Here is a 14940-nt window from a genome sequence, read left to right on the forward strand (position 1 = left end):
ATTTTTCTAAAAGGTAAAGATTTAATGTGTTACATCTGTGCAGAGATTACATAAAAGGATATGTGCAATTAGCAGAAATTTTGTCCTTAATGTGATAATTTCCTCTACTAGTATAAATACGTTAATTAATACAAAATATCACATCAATTTCACTGTTTGATATTTTAACTTTTATTTTTCACATAGTCATAGACTGGTAAAATTTTCCTAGAATTTGCCACTAAATTTTAGGTTCAAAAACATAAGAAGAAATGCAATGCTATTACAATTTTCATTTTCCTTTTAATTTCCCTTCTCAAGGGTGGATAAAATAAAATATAATGTCCAGTTTCAGGTCTATGTATAATAGAGCATTTACAATGGTTACAATGAGCAGCAAAGCCAATGAATTAGTGCAAAACTGATAATTCTCCATTCAATAGGCTAGATATACCTTAAGCATACTGAATTTCATCTACACAATTTTCTTTAGCTACCCACATTCAGAAGAACAGAAACAGCAATGCACCTGCACGTCATAAACAGCTATTACATTTAAACCCCTACATCACACAGAAAGGCACATGAACACATGCTGATGTCGACATACACTAGAATACCGAACTCAGGCCGGGTGTGGTGTCTCACGCATGTAATCCCAGGACTTTGCGAGGCCGAGTAAGGTGGATCATGAGGTCCGGAGATTGAAACCATCCTGGCCAACATGACGAAACCCTGTCTCTACTAAAAATACAAAAAATTAGCTGAGCATGGTGGTGCATGCATGTAGTACCAGCTACTTGGGAGGCCGAGGCAGGAGAATCGCTTGAAACCAGGAGGCAGAGGTTGCAGTGAGCCGAGATTGGGCCACTGCACTCCAGCCTGGTGACAGAGCAAGACTCGGTCTCAATAAAAAAAAAAAAAAAGAAAACGCAACTCAGACAATTTCAAAGCAGCCATCAGTGAGGTTTAAAATTTATATAGGGACTCACATTTCAACAGGAAGGTAATTCCAAAGCTGATCGATCTAAAAAGTATCACACAATTCTATGTGATTCAGGAAGACAAAGAATATTGTAACATGAATACTAGGTCAGTAGTATGTCTTGCTCTTGAAGACAGACCTGTAAGGAGATAAATAAATACAATGCAATAAATGTTATCATAGAAGAATATAAAAACTACCATGAAAACAGGCAAAGTTAATTTTGATTTAAAGTTTCAGAGAAAACAAGAATAAGAGTGTATATTCGATTTTTACCATGAAGGTTTTGTTCATTTATTAAAAAACTAAAGAGGGAAATGGTAGTCAGAATAAGGGGCAAGGTCAAAGTCAGAAAAGTAAGAAAGTTATTGGATTATCTTATATGTTAGAAACAGAAATCTCCTAACAGAAAGTTGAGAGGTGAGATTTAAAAGGTAGCATGAGGTCAGATTTTGAAGGACCTTATTTGACAAGTTTAGGAGTGTGTAGTTTATCCTATAGAGTAGGAAATTTTAAAAATAGAAGGATTTATTTTTGTATATATACAATAGAGTATATAAAGCCTATATGTTCATAAAGCCAAAACCGGGACATCAAAAGCACGTTTGTAACTCCCTGTGTTCTCTGTCTAATCATATCTTCTTCCTTCCTCTGCCAATGAACCTACTGCATTGGCATTGTTGATTTTGTGTTAAAAGTTCTACTACCAATGTATGAACTTCTAAATTATATATTTTAGTTCAGGTTGTTTTTGATCTTTTGTGACTTTTTTTTTTTTTAATTATGTTTCTTGTAAGATTTGTGTGTGTGTGTGTGTGTGTGTGTGTGTGTGTGTGTGTGTGTGTGTAGCTTTGATTTATTTATATGAATTGTATGACATACCATTATATTATGCTACAGTTATGACTAAATATGTCTTCTCAAAGATGTAAGTGCAAAATTTTCCCTAGGGTGTGTACCTAGGTGTAAAATTGCTATGTTAAAATATTTGTGCATTTTTAAATTCTCTAGATGATGTCAAAATCTTTCCAAATGTGATTCTAACAGTGTATATACCTCCTGTCACTATATGAAAGTTACCATTTGGAATTTTTTTTTTAAGTATTTGCCTTTCTGTTTTGTTGTGTGATAGTTTTATTAATAATTGTGCCTTAAATTTACGCTTCACCTATTACTATTGGAGTCAACAATAATTTTAATTGTTTATTTGCCATTTCAATTACAAATTTATATTTTTTCCTTGGAGATATTTTGTGCTTTGCCAATACTTCGATGATTAGATAGGCAATTCATATCGTCTCTGATGTTATACTTTGCTTTTTTGCCTTGTTTGTGGAATTTTCTGAAAACAATGGTTTTAATTTTCTAGTAGTCAAATTATCCATCTCCTCCATTATGAAAAGTGGTTCATGCCTAGTTTTAGATATTATTTTTGATTCCAATTTAAATTTTTTTCAAAAATCACATTTTTGTCACATTTGAGTCTGATTGACCTTGAATTATTTTGAGATTTAATATACAGGTCAATTTCATTTTTTGCTTTTAATGAGTATGAAAAATTCATGAGCATAGCACCAGTATCCATCATAAATTATTCTGTTCTTCATTTTTGCCTATATTTGACAGAATCAACTATGTCATATATCCAGGGTCCATTCATAAGTGATATATTGATTTAATTATATCAATGTATCACAATATATGTATAATGTATTATAATTATAATATTTAAAATACATGGATTTTATCATGTACTGGTTTTATTGTTCCAGTGACTATTATTCCACCAATGATACACTGTCTTTATCATAGCTAAAAAATAAATTATTGATATCATTTTTGCTTTCTATTTGTTCTATTATGTGCCTATTTGCTCATTTCTTTGTGATTTTTTTTTCTATTTACTAGTGTGGAAATTAAGTATACCATTTATCTTTTTTAGTATTATAGGCATTTCAACATATATACTTAATGATTCAAATTCTAAAATTAATTAATACCTTCATCATCCTCCTAGACAATCCATGAAATTTAGAAAGTATTTAACTCCTTCTCTTATTCAAAAATATGTTATTAGAGTTGCATATTTTAATTACGTATGATCTCTTTTTTAAATAGATGTTCAGTTGCTTTTTCTTTTTTTCTCAAATATGTGAGGTATTTTTAAACTATATTCGTTCCCTGTCAATATTTTTAGGCTCAATTCTTATGTTTTAGATATAGTAAACACACTTTTTAATATAGTTTAACACATTTTAAGCATACATTATTTAATAACGTACTGATAATTAAAATATCTGAAGACTTTACTTGTCTATTTCTATTTTCTGTTGATTTGTATTTTTTTATTTGCTTCTTTTGCCTTCTTTACTTGGTTCTAATTTATATTTTTTAATTGCCTGGATGCACTACTAGTTTAGTATTACTTTTAACTAAATTATTAACTTGCATGTTTTTTTTCTGCTCACCCATGGCATTTGAGCTTGGGCTGCAAATATGTACTTCTTTTCCTGCGGTTCATTATTCTGAAGGACTGTCTCCCTTGTTTTGCTTAGCCACAATAAAAAATTTATGGATAGTTTTCATGATGTGAAGGTGTTGTTGATGGGCTTATTTCTGGTTCACACCTAAAATGAAGATATAGAGCTTTGTGCACCAGGTAATGAGAGAAAGTAGTACTTGTAGACTCTCTCTTGGATGAATAGTGGCTTTTGTTTCTGCCCTCATGCCCTACAAGGCCACGTAAAAAAAGCTTGGGTTCTAGATATTAACAAATGCTCTCAGGGTAGAAGAGCTCTTAGGATTACCTTTACCTCTCTGGATCCCTACTGCCACTTAGCCTTTGATCTTGTAACTTCTTAGTATCTGCTCATTATACTGCTGTTTTTAAAGAGAATTTGAGGACCCTACATTTGCACTGATCTACCTGACCTTAAATCAGTACATTGTTTCATGGGGGAAAATAAAACAGGGGAAGTTAGCACTTCTTCTGGTTTACCCTCTTGCTTATATTATTGATGTAATTGATTAAAGCCTTGACTATAACTTCCATTTTTGCTTGTTGCTTTAATTGACTACTTTGACACCTGGTAGCCTCTGCATATTCTCTCCAACTTAGCTGGATTCCTGACAAATTCGTACAATGAACAGGATAGTTTATGAAGAAAGCTCTGGAAGAACAAAAGCCTGAAGATTTTATGAGACACCTTTGGGAGGTTTTAGCAAAGTACCTGGGGCATTATGAAAGTGCATCATTTGCAAGAGTCTGAGGGTTCCAGGGAACACTTCACAAACTGGTCTTGATAAGTGCTAGCAAAGCCTGTGGGCACTTCACCAGTCCTGACAGTGGGTTTTGGAAAGTGCTTGGGATATTCTTAAAGGATGCTAGAGAAATTGTTTTTATAACCTTTTGATTTCTGAGAGGGATCACTGGTCTTTCTCATTAGTCTCTGACCCTCCAGCCGAGCATCTGGTGAATCCGATTAGAGATCAAGGATAGGGGTCCAGCAAAAGCTAGGAAAACAATTTCTTAGCCATTGCCTAGAGCCTTCTACCAATAAGACCAGAGAGAGGTAGGGGGCTTCTGCATGCTGAGTAATACTAAGCAGGTCAATGATAAATACTCTGTGGTGCAACAAGATGCTGAAACCTCAGAAGAAAAAGGAATGTCCATCCCTTTGGTATATTAATACTTTGCCTGGCACCATGATGAGACCAGGAGAGTTCATTCGATCCCCTCCAGAAGCCCCAATCTCCTCTCATATGCCTGCCCTGCATTGCTCGGTGGGAATCCTGGCCAAGAAACAGCTCTGCACCCTCAGTTAGCTTTTCCACCTAGTTCTTCACTAGCTGCCCTTGTCTCAGAAAACTTATGATTAAATTCTACCAGGTGGTCCCTGAAACTACAAGAGATCTGTTCCCTTGGTGGGGTGTAGGGGATATCAGAGGTCCTTTGCCAAAGTTAAGGTTCAATGAGGAGATAAATAAAATTTGCATTTCTTGAACCTGTATGTAAATAACCATGTTCCCTGAAAGCCCTGGCACCAAGATTAGTTAAAAAAAAAAATAATAATGCTCTGTGGTTTTGGATCTGAGGACATCACTACAAGGACCCCTGCCCAAGACCGACTATGAGTAGTTTCCTTTGGTTATTACAAATCTCTCTTGTTAAGGCTTTCACTCCCGAATGTGTTATTGGTATTGATGTCTTGTTTATGCAGACTGCTGCTAGCCTTTGCCACCAAGTCCTATATAATTGCTACAATAAGGAAAATTATAGAGGGTATGTGGAAGATTGTGAACCTACCTGACTTGCGGGTTACAGTTAATACAACTGTTTGTTGGAGACATCAGACGGACATTTACAAAATAAGTTTCCTGGGTGAGGAAACATTTGGGCAAAAACCAATTCCAGTCCTTGTAAGTCTTTTGTTACCCATATGGATGCTTATTAGACAGACTTCCACATTCACAGTGGGAAACATAACCAGTGAGTTGACTACACCTGTCAACAAAACACAGAAACTGAAGTATCTTCCACTGCTGAGAAACCAGATATGTGACTGATTACCCCCTGGATACACAAGAGGGTGGCCCATGGAAATTCAGACACCATCCTAGACTGGGCTGACACATATGAACTGCCACTGTCAAAGAAAAGTTGCCCTCACTGCAAATTCTGGTCAAGGTTAAATACACCACCTATGAATAAATTCCACAAGTCAAGAACCAGAATATTCTTGGCAGGTAGGTCATGTTGGGCATTTCATCCCATTAGGAGAGTTTCACAGGATCCTGACTGCAGTGGACACTTTCTCTGGGTTTAGCTTAGCCATCCCCATGCATTCTACTGACTCAGGGCACACTCTCCAGGTCCTGCAAGTGTACATTTGTTTCCTGTTAAGTTTCCTCATCACAGTGCATTTGACAGCAGGCCCAGGTTTGTGACCCAAGCTACACATTAATGGGCTCAGACATGGGACATACTATGAATTTTCAATGCCTCATATCACTCCCAAGACACAGGATTATCACATGTCTTAATGAAAAATTAAATCACAGGTGTAGGTGGCTGATAGGTGAGGATAAAATAACCCAAACTTGGACTGCACATCTTCTGTAAGCCATCTAAGGTCTCAATGCAGCAATTCCTCAAAAGGGTATTTCTCATGTTCAGTATGGTTATCTATCCCCTTTTCTCCAAATTTACACTCTTCTTTTATAATTATTGACACCATAGTCTCATGGGGGATCCTGTAAGGGCTTTGCATTCCCTTCAATTTCTTTCTGAAGCCTCAAATCAATGACAGCTCACAATGGCTATTAAGCAAGGAATGGGAGATATGTAAACTCATTTTGAAATCTTTTAAAACTTCAAGATTTTATACTAACCAATTCTTAACCATAATGTGTCTGTGATTAATTTGTAGAATTTTTTTTCATACAAATGCTTTTGTCCTTCTCACATATCTCTCAGATGAAAGGTCTAAATAAAAATAGGTGATGACTTTCAGGTGGGCACAGTAGCTCACACCTATAATTCTAGCACTTTAGAAGGCCAACGAGGGCAGATCACTTGAGGTCAGGAGTTTGAGACCAGCCTGGCCACCATGGTGAAACCCTGTCTGTACTAAAAAGAGAAAAAAAATTAGCTGGACATGGTGGTGTGTGCCTGTAATCCCAGCTACTTGGGAGGCTGAGGCATAAGAATTGCTTGAACTCAAGAGGCAGAGGTTGCAGTGGGCCGAGATCTCGCCTTTGTATTCCAGCCTAGGGGACAGAAAAAGACTCCATCCACACACAACCCAACCCCTGCCAGCCCCCGAAAAAAAATAGTTGATAACTTTTTTAAATAATAAAGTTTTTATTACTAGATGGAACACACTGATGATAGCAGTGAATAAAACAAAACTAAAACCTTGACACCTGGGGAGGCACCAGGGAGGATGTTAATGATCTTTATCTTACTGCTCCTAAAAGCTTTTTTGTACTCCAAAGAAACAAACAAACCGAAAAGTTCATTCTCCATGCTGCCTTTCTCAGCTGCTGTGAGCACTTCAGATTCAAACTGACAGTGATCTTATGACCCCGCCTATGACAGAAGGAGCATCAGAGAATGACCTCATCTCCTGAACGCCTGTGAGACAGTAGGGAGAGAGTCATGGCTTCAGCCGCTGTACATCCCATGCAGAACCCGTCACCTTCAGCTGTTGTTCATACTTGTGAGGCTGAAAACCAGATATTATGAATAAGCAAAACTGTTTGAAACCTACTGCCACTGGTGGCTTTTCTAAAACTAGGGATTCAACCGAGTTTTTATGGACTGAGCTGGGAGTCCTAGGGTTGGAGGCCTGATGGCCATAGGCTGCTCTGGAGGTCCTGCTAACCTGATGTTAACAGGTATATATATATGCTCTGCTTGAGTGTCCCAACACTGTAAATGCTTTGCTTCCAGAAGGACCAGCTATGGCCTTGGGGTGTGTCCTCTATCAGGGCACTACCTCTGCTTGGAAGGCTTCAGATCAGCCTTAACTTACTGGCCAGAGCTATGCTGTGTCTGAATTGATACCTCTGGCCAGGGATAGGGCTATGATACATATTTTCCTGACTCGATAATTGTATTAGTCAGGGTTCTCTAGAGAGACAGAAATAGGAGAGTTTATTAAGTATTAACTTACATGGTCACAAGGTTCCACAATAGGCTGTCTGCAAGTTTGAGGAGCAAGGAGATCTAGTCTGAGTCTCAAAACTGAAAAACTTGGAGTCTTATGTGTGAGGGCAGGAAACATCCAGCACAGGAGAAAGTTGTAGGCTGGGAGTCTAGGCCAGTCTTTCCTTTTCACGGTTTTCTGCCTGCTTTATCCTGGCCCTGCTGACAGCTATTTAGATTGTGCCCACCCAGATTAAGAGTGGGTCTGTCTTTCCCAGTCCACTGACTCAGGTGCTAATCTCCTTTGGCAACACCCTGACAGACACACCAGGATCAATACTTTGTATCTTTCAATCCAATAAAGTTGACACGGAATAGTAACCATCACAATAACTACTGGGACTGATGGTTACTTTCAGCCCTTCAGGCAGGTCTGATCTTACTGCTTGGAGTTATCTTGATCATGGTTTTGGTTTGCTATTGTTTCAGACGCGTACCCAGTGATTGTCACAGCCCTTCCATGTCTCACCTGTTTAGATTCACATGGGGGTAACCCATGGTTCTTGTTTAGGTCCTGAAAAATGACTCATCTGTTTGGATTCACATGGGGGTAACCCATGGGTCTTGTTCAGGTCCTGAAAAATGAAGAAATGAAATGAAGGGATTCTGCTTCTCACCAACTTCACTCTATATGATTGTTCAGGCTGGCCATAGGCAATTGAAAAGTCTTTACTCAACAGACGTCACAGGAGATAACCACTTCCTCACACCAGACTTAATGTAGAGTCAATATGCTACGGTCTCTGAAAGGAGTTGCAGTCAAGGTCTCAGGTCCTCCTGCCTGGGTCATGTTCTCATGCATAGCCACATTCCTAGCACCCGTGCTTCTAGTTAGAGGCCTTCTTAAATGGGGAGGGCCGTAACCCTTCAAGACGTTTATCTTCACTCAGATCATTACTCAGTACTTTTCCACTCCCAGTGCTCCCTCCGACCACCAGGTCCACACAACTGTAGGAGCCTTTTGTTTAAGGTTTCCTCAACACTAAGAGGACCCCCACTTTACCACCCACGCTTTTCTATGCTCATTCACTTCCCCCTTGTTATTCCATGGGGCTGAGTGCTGGTTTCTCTTAAATTGCAACTGAAAATAGAAAATAACAGAATAATATTCTAATTTTGCTGAAAGAAAATTAGTTGTCAGCTAACAATTATATATTCAAACTTTTATTGAAAGTGAAATTAAGACATGATCACAGAAAAATAAATAAATAGTACAGGACTTTGCAACCATAGGTCAATTCACAAAACCTTCAGAAGATTTCTTTCAGGCAAAAAGAAAACATTACACAATAAAATACCTGTATGCTATAGTTTGGATATTTGTCCCCACAAGCCCCATGTTGAAATTTGTTTCCCAATGTTGGAAGTGAGGGTCTAATGGAAGATGTCTGGGTCATGGTGGTGGATCCCTCATGAGATGCTTGATGCCATCCTCACAGTAATGGGTGAGTTCCTGCTCTATTGGTTCTCACAAGAGCTGGTTGTTAAAAAGAGTCTGGCATATTCCTCTCTCTCTTATTTCCTCCCATATGATGTGATTTCTACACATGCTGACTTCCCTTGCATTCTGCCATGAGGAAGTACCCTGACGATCTCGAAGCTGAGTAGATGCCAGCACCATGCTTTTTGTACAGATTGCAGAACCATAAGCCAAGTAATTCTATTTTCTTTATTAATTGCTCAGCCTCAAGTATTCCTTGATAACAATACAAATGGACTAAGACAACCTATTTGTACCAAACTGACACCAAACAAAAATTGATGGTCAATATGCTAATCCAAAATGGTACATTAAATAATTTATTGTTTGAATTTATTCAGAACGCAAACACTCCAGTGCAACTAAGTTAAAAATATGATAGCTACTTAGAAAAATACTTTTATATTCAGAAATTTAAAATTATACTTCTACAAACATGAATCAAAGAAGAAATCCTCATGAAAGTTAGAAAATTCTAAGAACCGATTGGCAATTTAAATATTACATGTTAAAATTTATGGGATATGATTAAAGCATCATTTAGAGGGAAATACATAGTCTTAAAACTATATATGAAAATAAAGATAAAAAGTTATAAACATACAAGCTAAAAGAAAAATTAACAAGGAAGGAATTAAGGAAAGTAAAAAGAAAAAGTTAAATATAAACATTCAATATAGCAACACAGAGCTCCATTTGTCTTTAAGAAATGTAATGAATCAGACAATTCTTGATCACATAAATTTTAAAATGAAGAGACAAATAATTTTACAAAGAAAAGAAGGTATAAGTAAATAAGCTGAAATATGTGTTATTATATAACATGTATTTATAAAATAAAATAAATCACTGTGGTAGGAAGCTCCAAGATAGCTTCTAGTTATCCCTCAGTATTTATACCCTTGTGTAATTATCCCTCCTTGAATGTGGGCCAGACATAGCAATTTGCATCTAACAAAGAATATAGAAAAAAACAATGAGATGATACTTTTTAGATTAGGTTAACCAAGCTTTCTATCTCACTCATCCTCTCTTACCCTCTTGCCCATGGATCTGCTGGAAAGTCAGTTGCCATGTTGTGACATGTACCATGTTTGGCAAAAAACTGAGAGGATTCGTCAGTTACCTGACACTGAAAAACTGAGGGCCTCAGTCCAACAGACCCTGAGAATCTGAATCTTGCCAAGAATCACAAGAGTGAACTTGTTAGGAGATCATCTCCAAGTAAAGCTATAAATGGACCTTTGCGTGAGAGGCACCCAACTAAACCCCACCCAGCTTCCTGACTCTCAGAAACTCATTATAGGATAATTTGTTTCACAGTAACCGCTAACACATGAAACATAAAAGAAGAATACAAACAAATAATGCAAGAAATTTCACAAATGTAGACAGATGCAATCCTGCTAAATATAACAGCGAAGAAGAATAATTGTGTACAAAGAATACTGCATCATAATTACAGGAATGGGTGTTCCACATCACATAACTAACTCATATTATTTACCATATAAAATAATTTATAAAGGATACAAATGATAATCTCAATTTATTCAGAAGTATCTAATACAATTCAGCTTCTTCCAGATGAAAACTTCAAACTGCTAATACAATTATTAAATTAACAGATGCACTTACAAAAATCTTACAGCAAGCATTATATTAAATGGTAAAATACTAATGTATTTACTATATTTTAACATCAGAACCAAGAGAAGAATATCCATTTTCTAGTCAGCATTTTACTTGAGGTGTTAGCCAGAGAAGTAAAAGAAAGTAAAGGTAAAAAAACTACTAGTAAGGATTTTGAAAGAGAGAAAAAAATTATTTTCTAATAGCAAAAGATTGTTTTATTCTATTACATCAACATTTTGAACAATATATTTGTTCATTAAAAACACCATAAAGTGAGTAAAAATGCTGAGCAGGGAATACATATAGCACACAATTAGTAAAAAGTTATTATAGATAATAAACAGATTAAAAGATAGTTTACTCATAAATCAGAAAAGGTGAAAAGCTGGCAAAAATAAGCATAGATATTTTGCAAAAGAGGACATGCAAATGGCACATAAACATGTACATTACAACTTACCTCACTAACAACCAGGGAAAGATACATTAAACCCACAATACGTAATTTTATACCCCTCAGATTTGCAAAAAATGTAAAGCCGCACAAGGTCATGTTGAGTTGTGTAAACAGATGATATAATAAGAATTCCAGACTGTGACAGTATAAACTAGTACAATTTTAGAAAATAAATTAATATTACTACTGAAGTTAATAAAACATGATGTAGTAATTCTATGCCACAGCATCAAGAGATATACACAAGAATATTCCTCAGAACGTTCTTCTTGATTTCAAAAAACAACAATCAACTTGTAGGATTTCTAGCAATAGTATGGGTTAAATCTTGCTTGCACATCATGAAATATTTCACTCTAATCAAAAGGAATACTGCTATATTCATTAACTTGATTTAATATCATAATCATTATATTGATTAAAAAACTAAAATTACAGATAGATTATTTAGTATAGTTCATTTATGCAAATTTCAAAACAAGCAAAACTAGGTTATGCATACTTATGAACACAGGTAAATATCACTATTTAAAGCAAGAGCACAGCACAAAAGGCAGGAGAGTGGTAACCGCAGGGGTAAAGAGAAAGTTCTGTAGCTATTGCACAGCACATTTGGGGTTCCTATAGGACTAGAAATATTTTATGTGAGTCTAATAATATGTGGAAGGGTATATATCTTAGTGTTATTCTTCAAACTCTGTACATGCGTTTTAGTATGTACATTTCACAATAAAAACTTTTGAAAACTTTAAAATGAGATTTTAAATTTATGCAGTCTTGCAGTATAGTAACCTCATTTTTATTCAAAAAGTATTTATTGTCAGACACCAACTAGGTATTTTCTAGCAAAATCATAAACCTCCTAATCACTGTTTTGAAAGGAGTAACCACACTACCATTGTTTTAAAAAAGAATTCCAAATCTGCGATTTTATTGAAAGCATTCTTTACCCTATAAGATATGTCATATAGTATCTTTGAAATTATTTTTGAATTTTTTTGTGAACTCATTACTTCAAAGCTGATGATTCTCTATTCTTTATAGAGTTGAGAGGTATCTAGATTTATGCTTTTCTGAAAAAAGAAAGCACTGGTGTTCACATAATGTTAATATCATAAATGCAAGAAATACAAAATCAGAGAGAAGAAAGGTGCAATTTCTCTAGTTTTTTATCTTATCCCTCTGAAATCCTGCCAAAATACCCTCCTATCAACTAAACTGTGTGTGTGTGTGTGTGTATAAATAAGAAATTGACCGTTTTTGAGCTGAGGTCTAGTTACTGCTATAATGAAAACAATAATTTTAATTATTTACAAAAATGTTAAAACCAATTTATTTGACTAAAATACTATTACCCAAATAATTAGTAAAAAGGAATTATCTAAAATAAACATACAATAAATTTTTAATGAATGAATTTGTCATTTTATTCCAAAATGTTAATGGTATAGCAGTGTCTAAAATTATTTCTCTCATTTTTTCAGCTGAAAAACAATATTTTGAACTAGACTTTCAAATATCTAATCTAACTGTTTTCTTTAAAATTCTTCATATGAATGGCACGTATTCAAACGTCTGTTAAAATCCCATGCAAAGTCATAGGTACATTATGAAAGAAGTGGCATATGCCAATATGCTCCTGAATGATGCATGATACATTAATAAGCACTTGTTTAGTGAAAGATATCTGAGATTTATTTAAATTCCATTACAATGCTTTGTAAATGTTTACACAAACAATCTCAAAAAAAAAAAAAAAAGAAAAGGTATATCTACATCTAGGTTTGGATAAGAGGCATTGGCATCTCCTCTGAGAATATAACAAAACTCGTATTAATTGTAAGTATCTTACTCAGATCTTTACATGTCTTGGCCAATTATGAATGTTTTGATTTGATTGTATTCAACTGATGGATTTATGATATCCAAAGAGATGTGATGTATCATTTTAACTTCAGAAGTGACATTTTGTTTTTCACTATTTTGTATACATATGATGAAAACAACAAAATAGCCAATTCTCATTTATATAATCAAGAGTACAAATAATCTCCTTTTAGTATTTCAATCTTCCTCATAACCATTACAAAAACTTATAAATTATAAATAACAAATTATAATGAAAATGCATAAATAAAATGCAATATAAATTATAATGAAAATGCATAATACCATCGTGAGGATGGGGTTGGGAGGCATGCTAAAAGATTCTAGAGCAAATTAAATTTTAATCAGATATTTAAGTATATAAGATAAATAATTTTATTGGTAAACTGTAACAAAGGTTTGAATGTTTTCCTAAAGCATATGTAAAAAATGTAAAGTTTGACATTTGGGACTTAATATTGAGTCTATTCTAGATTCCCAGTTATTTATATAAAACTATGAGGAAATGATGCCCACATTTACCTCCATGAAACTTCATTACAGGTGGATCTCATACAACAGCTTGAGAGAATGTCACTAACAATGAGGCAGATAGAGAAGAATCGAGAACAATTTTAAATGCTCTATCATGTAAAATAGTCAATTCTCACATTATGAAATAAAAACTAAACTCTGGATTGGGCATCTGCTTTGACATTTCATAATGATTAATTTTGAGGCAATCAGTATAGCTTTGCTCCTTTCACCAATTTAACGATTTTAATATATACTTAGAGAAGGGGCAGCTCAAAATGAATGGCATAAAATAAAAAAGAAATAGAATTGCCATAGTATATCCTTACTTTTTTTTTACAACATTATGCACAAAGTACCAATTAATAGATGAGAAAGTTAAAGCCCAGAGAAGTTATGTAAATTGCTAAAGTTCACACAGGTATAAAGTAATTAAGGCAGGATTCTAAGCCATGCAGTTTGTCTCCAGAGCCCACACTCTTTCTTAGGCACTATTCTCTAGGCCCAGAATAAGTTTTTTGAAATAATTTAAAGTTTCGGAAGAGAAGGAAGAACATAACTCTGAAACTTGTCTATTACATAAGCCAAATCTTCAGAAAGGGGAAAGTTTAAAAACGCAAGAAAATATAGCAGCAGTTATCAAACAAAAAAAGAAGATTAAAGAAGATTTAAAAAATAGGATGAAGAAAGATGACAGAATGAGATAACTGTAGACAGATCATATGGAAAAAGATTATGATGATTAAAGAGACAACAGAGGATGAATTAATGTATGTAAAATATTTAGTAAACCACCTAGTACATAGTATGTCACTAATAATTAGCTATTATAATTATTATCAGTCACTTACCCCTAAAGAAAGCAAGTTTTATACAGTCTTTGTTGGTAATTTGTTAATATATTTATTTGTTTCCCACCTTGTGCCTTGGCTCACACCTGTAGTCTCGGCACGTTGGGATGCCGGGGCAGGAGGATCACCTGAAGTCAGGAGTTCAAGACCAGCCTGGCCAACACGGTGAAACCCTGTCTCTACTAAAAATACAAAAATTAGCTGGGTGTGGTGGTGGGCATCTGTAGTGCCAGCTACTGGAGGCTGAGGCAGGAGAATCACTTGAACCAGGGAGGTGGAGGTTGCAGTGAGCGGAGATGACACCACTGCACTCCAGCCTGGCAACAGAGTGAGACTCCGGCTAAAAAATATGTGCACATATATATATATATATGTGTGTGTGTGTGTGTGTGTGTGTGTGTGTGTGTGTGTGTTTCCAATTGGCAGTGGTTAGATTAACAATCC

This window comes from Piliocolobus tephrosceles, chromosome 3 (assembly GCF_002776525.5).
Source record: "Piliocolobus tephrosceles isolate RC106 chromosome 3, ASM277652v3, whole genome shotgun sequence".
Classification (NCBI taxonomy): Eukaryota; Metazoa; Chordata; class Mammalia; order Primates; family Cercopithecidae; genus Piliocolobus; species Piliocolobus tephrosceles.